This window comes from Pteropus medius, unplaced genomic scaffold (genome assembly GCF_902729225.1).
Source record: "Pteropus medius unplaced genomic scaffold, Ma_sr-lr_union100, whole genome shotgun sequence".
In the NCBI taxonomy this organism is placed as follows: Eukaryota; Metazoa; Chordata; class Mammalia; order Chiroptera; family Pteropodidae; genus Pteropus; species Pteropus medius.
Window position 1 is genome coordinate 2802868 of NW_024348242.1, and position 18469 is coordinate 2821336.

Consider the following 18469-nt stretch of genomic DNA (forward strand, 5'->3'; position numbering starts at 1 on the left):
GAGCATTACTCGGCCATAAAAAGGAATGATTCTTACCACTCGCGACAACATGGATGGACCTAGAGGGTATTACGCTAAGTGAAATAAGTCAGACAGAAAAGAACAAATTGGTAAGAAAGAAATAAAACTGTCATTATTTGCAGATGATATGATATTATTTATAGAGAACCCTGAAGAGTCCTCCAAAAACCTACCAGAACTACAAATGAATTAAATAAAGTAGCAAGATACAAAATTTATATTCAGAAATTGGTTGCATTTTTATACACCAATAATAAACTGTCGGAAAGAGGAATTAATAAAACAATCCTATTTACAATTGTATTAAAATAAAATAAAATAAAATAAAATAAAATAAAATAAAATAAAAACCTAGGAATAAATTTAACCAAGGGGGAAGAAGACCTGTACTCAAAAAATTAAGTCACTGAAGAAAGAAATTGAAGGAGATATAATAAATAGATGGAAACAGATACTGCGCTCATGGATAGGAAGAATTAACATTTTTAAAATGTCCCAAAACAATTTACAGATTCAATGTAATCTCTATCAAAATACCAATGGCGTTTTTCCCAGAACTAGAATAAACAATCCTAAAATTTATATATAACCACAGAGACCCCAAAAAGCAACCTTGAGAAAGAAGAAAAATGTTGACGGTATCACACTACCTAATATCAAACTATTTTACAAGGCCACAGTGATCCGAACAGCACGGTACTGGCATAAAAACAGACACGTGGATCAATGGAACAGAACAGAGAGCCCAGAAATAAACCACGCCTACATGGTCATTCAATCTATGACAAAGGAGGCAAGAACATTCGATGGGGCAAAGACAGTCTCTTCGACAAAGGGTGCTGGGGAAACTGGACAGACACGTGCAAAAGAGTAAAAGTAGACCACTTTCTTACACCACTCTTAAGAATCAACTCAAAATGGATTAAAGACTTAAACGTAAGACCCGAGCCACAAAACCCCTAGAAGAAAACATGGGCAGTAAAGTCTCTGACATCACTCTCAGTAATATCTTTGGGGGAGACGCCTCCTGGGGTGGGGGAAACAAAAGGAAAAATAAACAAATGGGACTGTATCAACTGGAAAGTTTTCGCACAGCAGAGGAAGCCATCAGCAGAACGGAGGTCGACCTGCGGGAGGGAGAAGGCATGTCCGGGCACGGTCTACCTGATGCGGGGTCGGCATCGGAGTGCGCGGGGCATTCGCAGACTTAACACCAGGGACAAATGACCCAGTTAAAGAACGAGCAGGGGCCCTGGGTGGGCGTTGCTCCGAGGAGGGCGTACAGATGGCCGGTGGCCAATGGGTGGCGAGAGGGGTGCTCAGCGTTGGCAGATTGAGGCCACGGTGGGGTGTCACCTCGCGCCTGTCAGAACGGCTATCGTCAAAACACCCGCGAGCAATGGGTGCCGGCGAGGACGTGGCGCTGGGGTGGCAGATCGGGGCAGCCACTGTGGCGAACAGTTTGGAGGCTCCTCGGAAAATTAAAAACGGAGCCGCCATGTGGCCCAGCAGTCGCACTTCTGGGTATTGAGCTGATGAAATTCAAGACACTAATTCGAAAAGATATATGCGTCCCCGTGTTCGCTGCAGGCAGCATTATTGGCAGTGGCCAGGAGGACATGGGGGCAGCCCAGGTGTCCTTCGGTGGACGGTTGGAGGGAGACGTGGTGCGTACATACATACGCTGGAGTGTGTGGCTCGGCCACAGACAGGAACGAAATCGTACCATCTGCAGCAACGCGGTGGCCCCCAAGGGAACGGTGCTGAGCGGAATAAGCCAGACAGAAAGACAAACACCATATGATCTCACTTATAAGTGGAGTCTAAGGAACGCAATAAACAGAACAGAAGCAAACTCACAGATACAGAGAACGAACTGATGGAACGTCCAGATGGGAGGGTGGGGGGCGGGTGAAAAAAGGGGGGAGGGGATTAAGAAGTACAAACTGGCCCTTACAGAACAGTCACGGGGACGCAAAGGACAGCGTAGGGAGTACAGTCAGTGATGCCGTAAAAACCACGTATGGTGCCAGGTGGGTACCAGACTCACTGCGATGGTCGCGTCGGAAATTACATAAATATCTAACCACTGCGCTGTACACCTGGAACTAACATAGTATGGGCTGTCAGCTGTAACTGAAAAATGTTTTTGATTTTTAAAAATTAAATTAAATATACACACGTAAACACGTATATGTGTGAATGGATGCATATATGAACGCACGTATGTGTTTCTTAGTATATGTTTCGTTCGAATAGGAAAGAGCCAACAAGCTTTTTCAAATTGAAGACAGCCCCCAGCAGCCACGGGCAGCAAGTCAGGCCAAGGACAGACAGAGGTCTGTTCTGCTCTGAACGAAACCTCCACCGCTGGAGCCCGAACCTGACCAGGGCGAGAACAAATGGAACCTGGAAGCGGCGTTTAAAATGTCGCATCACCAGAGGATAAAAGGTAAACAGATGCCAGTCCACTGACTCCACTCCTGGGAACATGTTTTCTGCAGCAGTTACGAATTCTACAGAATACAGTTTCTGAGGACTTGAATATTTGGGGGCCTTTTCAGGGCTGTCCTCAGCAAACTTTTCTTCCCCAGAGAATGACGGAATTGTAATCAGGAGATTGTGAGGAAGGGACAACCACGGAGCGGCAGACGTATCCTTTCTCCAAGGAGGCAGATACTCCTCAAAACACTGCAGGATCCCGCTTATAAGCAGAATCGCAAACGGTCCAGCTCACAGAGGGCGGCGGCCGCCGGGGGCTGGGCGGTGGGGAGTGGGTGATGCTGGTCAAAGAGTGTGAGGTTCTGGTTACCCGGGAGACCTACAGCACAGCAGTGGGAGGTAGTTAAGGAGCCTGTGCTGAGTACTGTAACTTGCCAAGGAGATAGATGTTAAATTAAATGTCGGCACATACACACACGGTGGCGACTATGTGGAGGCGATGCACATGTGAATGACCTTAACCGTGGCGATCATTTCATGATATGTACATATGAAAACATCAAACGGTACACTTTACATACGCACATTTCTTATAGGCCAAGGACATCTCAAAGCTGCAAAAATAATATCGCGAGTCCCCCTCAAGTGTCATCAATGCGGCCAGTCTCATGGTGGATTAATTACTTATTTATTCCTCTGACTATTTGGGAGTTTCTACTACTCACTTCCAGCCCTGTGGCATGCGGGAGTATCATGAGAACAAGACACTGTGGTTTCTGCCCCACGGCAACCACTGGAGGATGAGCCGGCCGGGGACACGCAAAGCAACCACAAAACTGAGCCGTAAGATGCTTTATGATGCCCACCCGAGAATTCTCCACCCCGGAGTTCGTGGTAAGGAAACAAACAATCAGGAGACCGGGGAGGAGATAAATGCACAAGTATGCTGCTCGCAGCAAGCACGATTTATTACAGCAACACACGAGAAGCAACCAAAAACCCCTAGTTATGGAAACGATTACATAAATGATTAAAGCTATACAGTGTGAGATAGTAAACGGTCATCAAAACTACGATTTCGACAAACAGGCAGGATCATAGAAGCCTGAGAAAATGCTTACGTAAAAGCAGACATCGAAACTTTAAATGATCCCAAATCCGTTTAAAACACGCACATAATATATATAATAGATCTAGATAAGCACAGATCTGTTTACTTTCATAATATAGATAATGGACCCCACAGTTTGGGCAGGGTTTGCATCAAAGACAGAGGAGGGAGAAATGGCTTTGAGGAATCAGCCTCGTCTACAGAAAAGTCCTAGCTGCTGCCACCACCGAGGGGCACTTTGTATCTTGACGACCTCAAGCAATGCAGAAGCACCATTCCTGATGAAATTTAAATTAGTTTTTGGTTGGTTTATTTCCCCTCTCCAATTCAGAAACTTAAATTCCAGGTGAGTCTGCCCAGGAGTTAATTGGCGACGAGGGAACATCTGCCTTGTGCAAGGTGACAATTCCCTGCAGCCGAGCCAAGTGGGCACACGGCCAGAAGTGAGAGGTTCAGATTTTACCTTCTCTTCACATTTGGGGGAAGCCCAAGGCAAAGTTTAAATTCTGACTTATTTGCAGATGCGGAAAAGAAAATTAAAATACATGCAAACTTTAATGTGCTCTGTTTTCACTTTGGGTTGGTTCATTTCTTTATCATTTGTGTTGATATTTTCTACCTCTCAAAAATTGATGTACAAGAAATTTAAAACTGTGCCTTCTCTTCTCTTTACGGTGGCCGAAGCCTCCCTTTTATCTGAAATAACAGGTGTACAAACCCAACCCACCATAACTCAAGCAAAACGCAATATAAATTTTATCTGAAAGCTTATACGGGAAGCCATAAATATCAGCTGCCAGGCCCTCATTTTGTCTTTGAACCAGATTGCAACAAAATATGATATCCGACTCTAGGAGCATTTTATGAAGCCATGAGACTGTGTCCTGGGAAATACATCCACAGCTGAAAGCTAACACCCTCCCTTTAATCCGCAAATCTCATACGGTAGCACCATTTCTGCCCCCTGGCAGGTAGACCAGGTGGCTGGGGTTCTGAATGCGGAATGGGGCGCTATGCTGTCCGGGGATTATCTCTGGGGCCTTCGCCCCCACCCCTACTGAAGGAGGCGGGTCCTGAGGGCAGGCAGTGAGGAGGCCGACTGAGGCCCAGCTGAACAGGGCTTCTCCTCACCGCCCTCCTTATGCGCCAGGAGGAGAATCAAGTCCAAGTTCACCGAGAGCATGAGGTGCGCCAGACGTGCTCTGTGACTAAAGGGCTCTCTCGACTCACAAGGCCAACAGCAGGTGGCTCCGAGGAAGCCCCCAACGAGAGCTTCAGGGAGACCTGACGACCTCCCAGAATGCAGCCGCTCATAGGGCGCTGGGCGTCCTGGCGGGGCCCTGGTGACCAGGAGTGCACGATGGACTTCGCTGCTGTGCTGGCACCAGCAGAGATTCCTGGGCACACGCCTGGGTCGAGACAAGCGTGACGTGCAGCCCCGAGCCCCAGGACGGTGGGGCGTGGACCCGATGCGACCCGCAGACTCACGACCCTTTCCTCTAACTTTGCCAGCCCCGCCTGGAAAATATTTACCGGTCTCACGGCTCCTGGTCACCCACCTGAGGGTTAAGCACCGTGACATTTCTGCAGCTGAGTCTGCTTTCCTAAGTCACACAAGACGACGCAGCCAATGACAGCCAGGCATAGAAGGCGCCCTTTGCAGGGGACCAGGTTGGCCAGGTCTTTGAAAATCACCCGCGAGAGAAATTCCTCACCGATCTGTCAAAGTGTGGCCCTGACAAATAGTGTACTGCCACCTGGGTATCCGCCACTGATGTCACAGTCGTGCTGGCCAGGGGCTAGGAGGCCATGGTAAGCTTTCATACCTGCTCGGGACGCTGCAGTGACATCGGCTCTGGGGCAGAGGAAGGGACCGGAAGACCTTTCACGCTCTCTGCCACCGAGTGCTTCCCCGTCTGTCCCCACGACCTCACTCGGCGGCGTCTTCCTGTCCCCTCGCACTCCGCGCCTGCTGCGGGAGCTCGCCGCCCACGCGTGAGCAGGGAGGACGCCTCCGGTCAGGACCTCTCGGCGCAGGGAGGGCTCCGTGGCCGGCAGCGCCAGCCCTGCCTCGTCCTCTGTGTTACAGGGGACAGTTTCCAGGCTCCCTGGCTTCCGGGGTCGTCAGCAGGCGGCAGAGGGGAGAGAGCAGGGGATTTCTCCGGTGTCTCCTTGCAGTCTTCACTGGCCGAGACTGTGTCTCGGCCATGGTTCCAGCCACCTACACGGTTCCCACCAAGGCCCCAGCTCACTGCGGGCGGCCACTCTCGTCCTTGCCGGCTGGTTCCACCGCTGGGTTCTAACGATGCCAGTCCCACTTCCTGCTGCTCCTAATGTCCGGCTCACTTGGCCACGCCCAGATGGCACATGCCCAGTTTGGCTTCCCACATCTCCCATTCCCTGAGTAACTAGTTCTCTTTATTAAGTTCCTTCTGTTGAAATAACTAGAGTGGCTTCTGTTTTCTGGGTCCAGTCACTAACCGCTGCATCCGGTCATTTCTCGAAAGCCACTGCCATCACCTGAACTTGGCCCTCGTCCTTTTCCTTGTTCACGTATTTCCCATCCATTCCCTCTGCTTTCAAACTCCACGAGGGCAGAGATCTTGAGGTCCCGTTCACTGCTGACTCTCCAGAACCTAGCAGAAGAAACTGAATAGAAATCTGCTGAATGAACGTCCGTCAGCTAAGACGGCCTTGGTTCCATGCCCGAGAGAGGGAGTCTCTCTGCCTTCCGTTCCGGTACCTCTTTGGCGCCTTCCCAGGGTTGCCAGTAGAAACCATTAATACTAACGAAGTATTTGTCCATCACGTTCTCGCTCTGTTCCTTTCCTTCCCAAATGTCACATCAGCGTGGCCACTGGCTGGTTGCTAGGTTTGCCACGTGGGAGGAGAAATTATCACTTAAAGGAGAAACGCGTCACCTACCAGAGCACCTGCGGGTGGCGGCACACCTGGGCCTACATGTACGTGCTATATCAGTTGGTTCACCTGCCGCAGCGGTCGTGAGATGCGTTAGTTTTAGTCCCTTTTGGAAAATGGGGAAACCGATCCACAGAGAAATTAAACGATACAAATCTGGTCGAAGTTGGGATTCAAACGAGCTCTGTCCGGTTCCAAGGCCTTTCCACTTCTCTGTGCTCCCTGCAGGCCACCTGCCTCGTGGTCCAACGAGGAGGCCAAGGAGTTAGGCACACAGAGGTCAGCTGAAGGAGCCAGGGCTCAGTGCCCGAGGCCAGGGTCATGGACGCAATCCCCACACACCTGTGAGGTTTTCATGGCTCTACGGTCACAGGTGAGTATGTCTCCCATCCCAGGTACAGCCTGGATTCCCAGGTAGACCAGGAAAATAGGTACAGCCGGCCCAGGGCATCTCAACCCAGCTCCTGGCAAAACAGCCAGCAAGCTGGACCAGACACTCCGGGAGCAAAGACGTCCATCATGTGTGGCCGTTTGCTCATGGACGACCAACTGTGGTACCACGACACCCCAACCACGACCCTGGAGTGTGCCCTGGGGACCAGACCCCTCCACACGTCAGCATCTGAAACACGAGCCACTGACCATGGAACCAAAAAAGGTACCAACACTTGACTGCTGAATCTAAAACCACCATTGCTAAAGCAAGATGGACCAAGTCGGATAAGATTGTTTCTTTCTCGACCGGATGAAATACCCCGTGGGCTGAGTGGGAAGGGAGCCCATGCAGACAGGGGGGTACGAGGCCGCCCGTGACCCCTGGTCATCAGGCACTTGCCTTTGCCCCCAGATTCTTCTAAAATCTCCAGCGGGCAGCCTTGTGGGGCCGACACGGGATGTTTACAGGAACAGGAGGCAGATGAGAAGCAGGCAGCAGGCAGGGAGAGAACAGCAGGACGGGGCGGGTGGGGGGTGGACGAGGAGAAGCAGGTCCCTCTCCCTGTCCCAGGCTGCAGCCTCCTCCGCGACCCACCTCACCCCGTTAGGAGAGACCATCAGGGAATGACTGGCCAAGGAAAACGTGGTTTGCCGGGACCAGCACCACAGAGCGTAGAACAGAAGGGCGAGTCGGTACTAAGAGACAATAGCGTGGTAACTGACAGACCCCGTTCGTTGGAGGAGAACGCCGAGGCACAGAGGTCACACATCTAGCAAACGTGGGTGCCAGGCCAGGATCCCAGCAAACTGCTCCCTGTGTGGCTTCACGTCGAAGCGGGGGAAGGTGGCGTTCTTACTCCTTGAGCTCCCAGCTGGCCCATAGTTCCTACTCGGTCCAGCGGGAGGCACGGGTATCCCAGAGACACGCATAAGATTAAACCCGGAAGGCGAGCATTCTTGGAGAAGAAGCCGGGAGTCGGAGTCGTGAGTCTCCGCCAGAGGCCGCAGCATGGCGGCGGGAAGGCTGGACAGCCCCACGTGCGGTGGTTTGCAGAGCTACCGATGAAAGAGACAACACGGCAAGGCCGTCCGGTCCGAAGCAAAAAGGAAAGGAATCCGGATCAGACACATCTGAGCTGAGGCGAAGGGGAGAAGGTAGGGAGACGGCTGAAAATATGCCTGTGGGGTTCAGGGGGAGGGGGACCCCTACTTCATCTCCCCACAATGGTAAGCTCCTCTGAGACACGGAGCCACATCAAAAACCACTTCCGCACCCTCTCAGACAGGGCCCCCCAGCCCCGGCGGCAGAGTAAATGCACATGGCAGAGAACCTATGGCCCTCCCCCCAGAAAGGATCGAAACGGTCTCCGGTGACCCCAATTTGTCAATGTTTCCAAGATGACTCAGCTGAAAGGCGGAGAGGAGAACCAGCTCTGTAAACCTTCCAGCACTCTACGGAGCACACAGTAGGAGCTTCACGTGCACTCAAAAATTAAGTCGTTCATTGCCCTGGGGGCAAGCGTTGGGTCACAGGCCAGCAGGCGCAGGAAGGCTTAAACATGGCTATAAATCGCAGTGGTAAAAAAAGATCAAATAGGAAAACAAGAACAGCGTCGCCATCATCATCCGTCAACCCCGATGACGCACCAAGCTCTAGCTGAAGCATTTTACAGAGGGATGTGAACTCTCTTCGTCTTCACGGTCTTCTTGATGATGATGATGCAATTACTATTCCCACACACAGAAAAGGAAACTGAGGCACGGCAAGGCTCAGTGATGGCGTAAGTTCCCACACCTAGTAGGTGGCGGGGGTGGGGTTCGCGCCCAGCAGTCCAGCCGCAGCCCCGGGACCTGCTGCCGGGGAAAGCTCCGCCAGCAAATCCACACGGTAAGCACGTAAGCGACGGCCAACGGGAGCTGCGGCTGTGCCCAAGCCGCCCAGCCCTCGAAGCTCCGGGTGAGGTCACCGGTGGGACACCGTCCGTGAGATCAAAGCAGGAAGCAAAACTTCTCCCGCCTCGGAGAGGAATCCCCCTGGTGGGTGGTCTGAGGGACACGGCAGCATCCCGACCAGACACTGTGACTTCATCAGTGTGCTCCCTATGGCCCTCCCCTGTGCAAGGACGGACATAGCGCTCAAGGACAAGCAAGCAAGAGTGATCCTGCCAAGGACAAAGGACAGCTGGCAGCTCTTAGAAGGTCTGGTCGGTAGAAAAACGACACTCGATTCCACGACCCTAGAGGACCACCCTCGGCGAATGTGCTTTCTCACTGAAGCAGCCAAGGTCTGAGAAAGAAGTGAGCGGCAGAGAGTTATGTTCTCTGGCAAGAAGATTCTACACAGACAAAGGCCAAGGCCGAGAAAGTCCTCCCCAACCTCCCGAGATCAGACACACACTCACCTACGTGTTCGCCTGGCTTTCTGTGGGTGGCTGTATGCCTGTGCACATGCGTGTCTACGTTTTCATATTTAATTCTTTCTTATTGAGGTATCGATGACAATTAAAAATGGTATATATTTAAGGTGTACGATTTGGTGATTTGATATACGTATACATCGTGAAATAATCGCCACAATCAAGCTAACTCAGTGTGAACTAGATTTTTTTTCCATAGTGAGACTATTTAAGGTTTACCCTCTTAGCAAATTTCAAGTATTACATGTAATTCCTGAATCCTGTTAATTCCTGAATCCATCTGAAAATTTTTCAGGTGCACAATACAAAGTGAGACTCTGAGAGAAGTTGCAAACCAGCATACGCTGACTCAGCGCGTGGAAGTATTTCATTTGACTTCATCGTTTAGGAGCTTTATAATTGAAAAAAATGTGACTGAATCTGGGGATAGTCTTTAAAGAGGTGGTAGATAAAGCAAGGTCGTTACGGTGGCCTGAATCCAACGTGACTGGTGTCCTCATCAGGAGCGGAGATTAGGACACAGACACGCACAGAGGGGTGACCACATGAAGATGCAGAAGGAAGGTGGCCATTTCCAAGCTGAGGGGAGAGGCCTCAGAAGTCAGCCCTGACAGCCCATGACCTTGGACTTCTGGCGCCCTGAGCTGTGAGGACATAAATTCCTGTAGTCCAAGTGTCCCGGTCTGCAGTGCTTCGTCACGGCAGCCCAGCAAGCTAATATGGAGAGCTCACTGTTCTTTGTCAAAATTCCTTCAGCTAGTTTTGCCTTCTTGGTCTTCAGGTTAACTTTAGAATCATTTTGTTAAGCTGCCCAGGCCGTCAAAACCCAACTGGACTCTTGCCTGAAGATGAAGTTCTGCATATCGGGGTGACAGATGCCTCTCGACTTTCTGCTACATTTTTCTATGGGTTTTTAACTTTTCCAAGATAAACATGTCTTGTTTATTCAATCTAAGAGAAATACTGACATTTTTCCCTTAAAAAGAAAGATACAGAATTGGGTTTTAAGTAGCAGACCGAGTATACTCATTTCCTCTTCTCCACAGAAACCCCGCAGAAATAAAAGCATAAAAGTACAAAAAGGAATGGACCTATTATCCGGAGAAATGGAGGAGAGCCATCTGAGGAGAAAATGTTTCAACGAAGTTCAGGAAGAAAACAAGTGGATGAACGCGTGTTGATGGGCAAGACAGCGGAGGAAAACTTGAGCTAGAACATTCTGTGTGCGCCAGAGGGAGCAGCTCTGCCCAAGACACCCAGCCTCTTGACTCAATGGTGGCACTTACGGCGAGGACGGGGGCGGAAGTCGGGCTGAAAGCCAGGGGGGCGACTACGCTCTGTCGATGCGACACCCCTCCAGGCCGACCTCCTCCCAACGTCCCCACTCTGTGTAAAAAACAGAATGCCTGGTATTTGTCCCCCATCACAACTCAGCTCTTCCCTAAGGACCTTGAATCAGCCCTTGAGAGAAATATCAAGTGTCCCAGTGTGAGTGTTGGTGCCCACAGGGGACAGAGGTGGGACAGCCATTGTGCAGCTGTAGGGACCAAAGTTCCACGCTGAGAAAGTAACGCGGGAAGTCTGAAGGAGCTGGCCACAACAGGAGACTGAAGACAAGAATGAAAAAGGCTCCTACTGGCCCGAGTCTGTGGCCAGGGGTCCCTGTGACTTGCACCGGGTACGATGTTCGGTGACTTAGCAGTGCTTCGCTTTCGTCTCCCCGAGCACCTTTATCTCCTCCCACAAACACGATGGCCTCGTCTCGACTAGCGCCACCGACTCCCCAGTCCCACACTCAACTTCCCAACGCTCTGCTCCCAACATTGTATCCTAATGCCAGATACAATGTGCACTGATACGATGTTAGCAAAGCAAAAAGGCGTATAAATCAACTAAATCCTCACCTTTTAGCATTATCTGAATGCATTAAGTCAAAAAGATAGAGATAGGGGAATGAGTCATATTCCCTATAGAGTTATAGAAATCGCCGCCAGAATTGCTGAGGGCAGAGGCGGCTGCACGTGGACGTGGCTGGCGCGGAGGGGTGGCGGCCCTGGCCTTTCTGCGGAAGCCTGCGACACCGTCTTATTTCTCCGCACACATGCGTGACTGTGAGGACGAGGGCGCTTGGTCTGGCCGGACGCAAACCAGCCGAGCAGGGGAGCACAGCCCAGAACAGAACGCTGAGAGTCTCAGTGCGGGACCAGGGAGACGGTGGCCTCGATCGGGACAGGAAGCCGTCATGTCTGTGGGAGGAGACAAAGGCTCGGGGAGACAGAAGCAAAGCCAACGGGAGAGGCTTCCACGGGCACCAGATGTAGAGAGAGCGTGATGAAATGGATTATATAGATCTTAGTGACAGTAATGTCGACCTCCTATAGGCACATCAGCTGTTAAGCGGTGGGAGACGACGGTGACCTTGTTCTAATCTCCATTTGTATTTATTCTAAATTGGACACCTCGGAGGCTGTTGAAATGAGAGAGGGAGATTCACTAAGTAAGCCCGACAGCTCTGCCCCTGTCCGGTTAGGAGGCGATTGAGGCTGACGAGAGGCACAGGACAGCTGGCTGGAGTCCCAGGTTCGCCATCAGCCCGATTTACACACCGAGACAAGTCACTGCACCCCTGAGCCCCCAGATCCCTCCGTGTCAAACGGTGTCACCTCCAACCACCCACCGCGGCACAGCAGAAGGGAACCCAGTAGCGGGAATGTCATAGGTGGAACACACTTGCTCTGGGCCCCTCACTCACTCCGACGAGCCTTCCCTCCACCCCATCACTGCTGAGATCAAAAATGATTCTCTCCATTCACGGAAAACCCGAACCGCGCACAGCGGAACAAAACCGGGATTTATCGGCCAGCGAACTGGAGAGTCCAGGGGCAGCCGAGCTTCCGGGCCGGCCGGATCCCGCTTTCAAACAGTCGCCACCGAGCATCTTCGCAAACGTCCTTCGCCCGGCGGATGGATAAACGACCGCGGCACAGAGACCGTGAGGAAGAACAGACGGCGGACACGCGACGTGTGATGGATCGCAACGCATCACGCTAAGCATCGCACACGCATCACGCTAAGCATCGCACACGCATCACGCTAAGCGGCAGAAGGCGGCCTCGACAAGCAGCCCGCTCCGGTCCCTCCCTTAAGCGGCATGGCGGAGACACCGGAACGGGGGCCGGAGGAGTCATGGGCGATGGGGCCCGGGAGGGTTCAGACCCGAGGGCTGCAGTGGGAGCAGGGGAACCACTCTGCGTCCCGGGTGCTGTGCTGGCTCCCTGACGCTCATCCGTCAAAACCCAAAGAGCCATACGCCGAAAAGAGTGAATTTCACTGACCGTAAATTTTAAAGGTTTCTGTAAAGACGCAGTTTCATCCACCGGTCTGCTGTCTTGAGTGGAGCTGGCTTCGCGCTCGAGCTCCATATCATGGTGAGGTTAGCATCGCCGAGCCTCGTACTTTCTCTCCCTGGAGTCCTAAAGGATCCCATGTGGGTCTTTCCCCCAAAGCTGCAGGGAAGAAATCTCAAAGCCTCTCCTTGTCTCAGGTCACATGCCCTGAGCCAATCACTACGGCCAGGGGGATGGCCTGTTCCGATGGGCTCAGCCATGCTCACGGGACCCTCCCCAGAAGCCTGGCAATAGGTCCGTTTTAGCTGAAGCATGAAGAAGAGTGGGGGTCCCCAAAGCACCACCAGGGTACCACGTTGACAAGGACAAACACAAAAACCCACTCTATCACCCAAATGAAACGATTCAAGCCAAGTCAGGGCTAACTTCTTACTGCCGATACTTCTGTGGACATTACTCATGCTGAAACAAAAGATCAGGACTGTGCCTGGGCTCGCACACCAGACATCTCAGCAACCACCCTGTCGTCATGCTTGGTTTAATGCACTACCTTCACCTCTGAAATCTTTAATTGCTGTCTTTGAACTTGTGCTTTGTAAGTGAAGTATTGGGACAATGAAGCATGGGCATGAGCAAAGGAGACACAGGCAATATGCCCGTCTGCTGGTCCTTGCCCTTTGCACATCATATTCTGGCTGCCCACGAGGACAGAATTCTCGTGGACCCCAAGATGAGTGGGAGTACGGCAGGACTCAAAGCCAGAACAGGTGGGCGTGTCGCATCTGTGACGACTAAGCAGGGACCTTGAGAGCTTGGAGAAGGCATACACCTTCTGTTCAAACCGGAGCCTGCTCCGAATGCAGGAGAAAGGCAAGGACGTTTGAAGGAACAACCAACCAAGAAACTCTATCCTATTCTTTTCGCTCCGTTATTTTCCTATGTTAGCCAACAACTTATGCCAAATACGGATGACGATGAAAGAAAAGAGAAAGATGCTTCCTTTCCATCCTTCCTTACCGGCGAGCTGAAGGCAGAGCATGCTGGCAGAACGTGTGCCCGTCCAGAAGTGAAATGGAGACGGCTGAGTTAGTTCTGGGCAGCAAAACGCATCTGCACGTACGAGCTACGAAATGCGAATTATGCAGTTGGGGGATTCTGCATGTGGGTCAGTGGCTCTTATATTTGAATTTACAACTGTTATTGCACAATTGAAAGATGAATGGTCACCACTTTGATAGAATGAAAGATAAAAATCCTGTGATCACCTCCATGGATTGAGAAAAAGCATCTGACAAATAACAACACACACCACTAACCCAGGCTAGCTTGAGTCCACCGAAAATCATTCGTGGAATATGTTTCCTTCTCTTCCTTATTTTGTTTAATGCAGTTCACTATTTTTAAACACATGAAGTAACCAGAGGATGGGACGCAAACGTCGTCCAGTCTCTGCGGCTGCGCCCTAGAGACTCTGCTTCAGTGAATCTTCAAGACTTTTTTTTTTAAGGGTTGGAAGTTTAAAGAGCACGATCTCAGATGCCTTAAATATCCTTCCTCCCATCCTGTTGACTAATCAATTACTTGAAAACCCCTTTCACCTACTGCAAAAAAAAAAAGTCTATTTTCTGTCTGAACTAATTTTTCGGGGCAATCAAGTCAAGGGGCCTTAGGATGCAGGGAACACAGAACTATAACAAAAAAGCAGAGGGTTAATTGGGAAGATAAACCTACATTTAAAAAATGAATCGGAATAGAAGGAAATAAAATATGAACGGTTCTGATATAATTCATACGTACTCTCAAGTTTCAGACAAAGAAGACACTGCTGTCGGTTGGGAATCATCACACCGGTCGCACCCAACGAGTGACACGGTTATAGTAACGACAGTAATAGCTAAGAACTGTCCTGCGCCTGCCCGGTGCCCGTCACCATCCTGTTTCACGTGTGTTAGCTTCTTACACATTTATTCTTTACGTGATCCTGCGCAATCGAGTATTATTCCGATATTGTCACATAATTAACGTTATTATATAATTATACAGGTAGTTTATAATTACGTAAGTCATATTATGTCCATTTTATAGGGTAAAAACGAAGGCACAGAGACGCCGAGAAGCTCGCCTCGGGCCGCACAGCACGTAAGGGGCGGGCCCCGGAGTCCCGGTTCTCAGCGCCGTTCATTCCCTCCTGGCCCCTGGAACCCAAAGGCTCCTGCTTCTTTCCCGCTCCTCGGTCTCAAGGCTGCTGCTGTCCCAGACTCGTCACCTTTCCCCCGAGGCGAAGGACGGCTCCAGTGCACCTCCTGACTAATCTACGACGCAGAAGCCTGCGCATGAAACCCACAGAGAACGCCAGAGGGAACCAGAACCTTCCTGACCACCCGGCCCGGAGCCTTGAACTCCCGATCATAGGTCACACCACTTCTCGACCACAGTTTTGGGGAATCTCAGTCTCTTTCCTCACAGATTGAATTCAGAGCCCATCCCGTGTGGGGCAGTCGGCCTGGGAACAAAGAGACACGGAGGACACTTTCTGGTAGGGGCAGACCCTGGGCCCGCGGCGCGGGGAGCTGCCCCGGCCCTGGCTTCGCCCCCGCCGCCCGCGGACCCGGTCCCCAGCCCGCCCCCGGCCCGGCCCCCTCGGCGGCCGCCGGGGCCTCGTGCGCGGCAACACTGCCACCTAGCGGCCACGGTCACCGCACCGCGCAGACGCCGGCGGTCCGTCCCCGACTCCCGCCCGCAGCAGAAACCCAGGTCCCGGGCGATCTGGGGACTTTAATGCGACCGACGGCTGCTCCTGACAGAAGACCATTAGATCAAGCGTGATGACGCCAGGTGGCTACTTAATTTGGTGGCGAGTACCAGAACCCCCAACCCGGTTGGCTTCGGTGGGAAAGGCGGTCACCTTCCCTGACCTAAGAGCACAGGCAGCGAAGGGGCAGTGGGGGAGGGGCCATCCGCGACAGGGCACCCCACGGGGAGGAAACACCGCCTGCCCCGCCCCCACCCCACCCCACCCGGAGAAACGCTGGGTCTCCCCAGACCACTGATGGGCACTGAGCACAGCCCAGACGCCCAGCCCTGCTTCCTGTCCCCTGGCTCAGTTTCTCGCCCCGACACACGCCAAGTGGAGGAGAGGCTGGCCTGAGCCAGTCACGCTGCCCTCTCCCCAGGCAAATTCTCCTGGGCAGCTTTATGAGACGACTCCTTCCTTCATGGTAGGTCCATTTGGGAAACCGCACGTGGTGTTCATTTCAAACCGGTGTCTATTTCTGGGGGAAACTGCATTTCTGGGCTGGTGTCCTGGTTCTTCTCTCCCCGAGACCACCCGGGTGCTGAGAGGCCCACAGGGAGAAGACTTGGAAAAGCTGACCCCAACGAGGATGAATCCAGCCTGCGGTGACAGAGTGACTTGGGGACGGAGCCACGCAACTCTGAGACGTGGGGCCCAGCTTGGCCTGGGCTGGAGGACCGGTGACCTCCGGGCCAGCTGGTCACCACAGTGAGTGCCTCAGTCCCAGGAACACCAGGAGGAAGGAGACAGGAAGGTGCTCTGCCTCCGTGGGCTCTGCAGGTGGCAGAGGGATGGGGCAGGCACACCTGCCAGTCGTAGCTGGCGTCACAGGGCTGGGACAGGCACACCTGCCGGTCATAGTTGGCTGGGGACTCCGTAACAGACCACCACAGACAAGGTAGCTCAAACCACACGTTTGTTCTCTCACAGATCTGGGGGCTGAGGAGTCCAAGGTCAAGGTGCTGGCCAGTGAGATTCAGAGTCCAGCCCTCGTCCTTGTTTGCTGATGGCCAGCTTCTCCCTGTGTCCCCACGTGGCAGAGAGGGAGTGCTGGTGTCTCTTCCTGTCCTTGTAAAGGCACCGATCCCATCCTGGGGCCCCCTCCTCCTGACCTCATCTGATTCTAGTCACCTCCCAAAGGCCCCGCCCCCCACCTTCACGCTGGCAGCCAGGGCTTCAACATTGGGCTCCGGTGGACACAAAGACTGAGTCCTTCATGCCATTCACCCACAGGCATTCAATGGCTGTCGTGAGCCGAGCACTGGGCTCATGGTGAATGAGGGACCACGGCAGCCACGCCCTCACAGAACTCCGCCCGTCTGGGGTATGAACACGCACAGGCCAGGCTGGTAAGGACAGGCGAGCCTTGTGGTAGAGGGGTGCAGAGCAGCAGCCCTGAGGGAGTCCCGAGGGAACCTCCGGTGGCCTAAACGGTGTTCACTCGCCCATGGGACCTCGGAGTCTGACTCTAGTTGGAAAGAGGGTCTTTGCAGAAGCAATCAGGTCATCTTGGATTAAACCCAGTGATCGGTGTCTTTATGAGACACATGGAGACACAGGAGAGAAGGCCACGCGAAGACGGAGGCAGAGATCGAGATGACGCAGCCACAAGCTAAGGGACACCTGGGGCCGCCAGGGGCTGGGAGCGGGCGTGGGATGAAGCGTCACTCAGAGCCTCCGGGAGGAACCAACCCTGCCGACACCATGACATTGGACTTCTGGCCCTCGGATCTGCAGGAGAATGGGTTCCCGCTGTTTTAAGCCACCCAGTCTGGGGTCATTTATTATGGCAGCCTCAAGAATCGAACCCAGTGCCCCAAGGACATACGGAAGGAACCAGGGAAGGGGAAGGAAGGAGGGTTCTGGACAGAGGCAAACGGCCTGGGTGACGAGGGACACAGAGCCCTGCTCAGGGCCGTGAGGGGCAGTAATAGAAACGGGCCAAAGGCCCCCATGATGCTCACTCCCCGGGGCACCCTAGGACTGTTGGCTCAAAGACCACTGGTGCCAAACTCAATTTTTTACACGTCCAACTGCTTTAAACCAAGCCCAGATAAGCAAGCTGCAGCCGGTGAGGGCCGGTTACTCTGCCTACCTCGTAAAACCGCAGCAACATCTGCCACCGCAGGTACGAAAAACCCGGGCTACGAAAGACCCCAAGCTGCCGCCCTCCGGCGCCCCCTGCTGCAGCGCCCACGATGCTGCCGAGGGACGTTGCGTGGCTATGCGAGCCCCCACCCAGTTCCAGTCTCCCCGGCGAGCTCTCCTCGTCTCTTCCCGAAGGGGGGTCGGTTTCCAGAAGGTCTCCTACTCTGAGGGAACCCCCACACGCAGCAAAGTGCCCCCCACATAAAGCTCGTGGTCACTGCCATCTCACGGTCACGTGTGTGGGTTAATCAGCTCTGACATCTTCAAACTCGCCACAGTCTATATGCAAAGGGCCGCCAGGACGGAGCAACGATGCACGGGAGGCTGAGGGGCCTGGACGCTGGTGAGACGGCCGCAGGGGAGGGTGTCGGAGGAGGAAGCAGCGTGGTGGGTCTGGACGGAGGCGGAGGGCGGCAGGGCCGGCGAGATGGGAAAGCGCGGCCTCTGGGGAAGGGTCGAGCCCGCGCGGCGTGCTGGGTCTGAGACCCGTGTGGCCCCGGGTAGAAACGTCCGCGCGGTCGTGAGTTAGGTCCCGAGCTCGGGAGAGAACGCGGAGCCAGAGAGAGAACGGGCGGCGTCCAAAGAGAGGCGATGAGGGTAACCCTGGAGGAGGTGGCCCCAGGGAAGCCCGCGGCGTGGGGGGAGAGGCCACGACGGGCAGGGGTCTGGCAGCTGACGAGGCGCCCCAGAGAAGGCCGGCATCCAGGGCCGGCATCCAGGGCCCCGTGATCCAGGGGTCATGGGGGAAGGCTGGGACAGCTGGGGACAGCGGCAGCAGGGTCAGTGTGTTGTCAGAAAAGCCAGTGGAATTTGGGGGGGGGCTTGAGAAGAGGCA

The 18469-nt window shown here is 53.2% G+C and overlaps 1 protein-coding gene across 1 annotated transcript in view; it reads right to left on the reverse strand.

Moving 5' to 3' along the window:
• The window catches only part of LOC120615992 (transmembrane protein 132B), a 245614-nt gene that overhangs the window by 133501 nt on the left and 93644 nt on the right, over positions 1-18469 (reverse strand). The window lies entirely within an intron of this gene.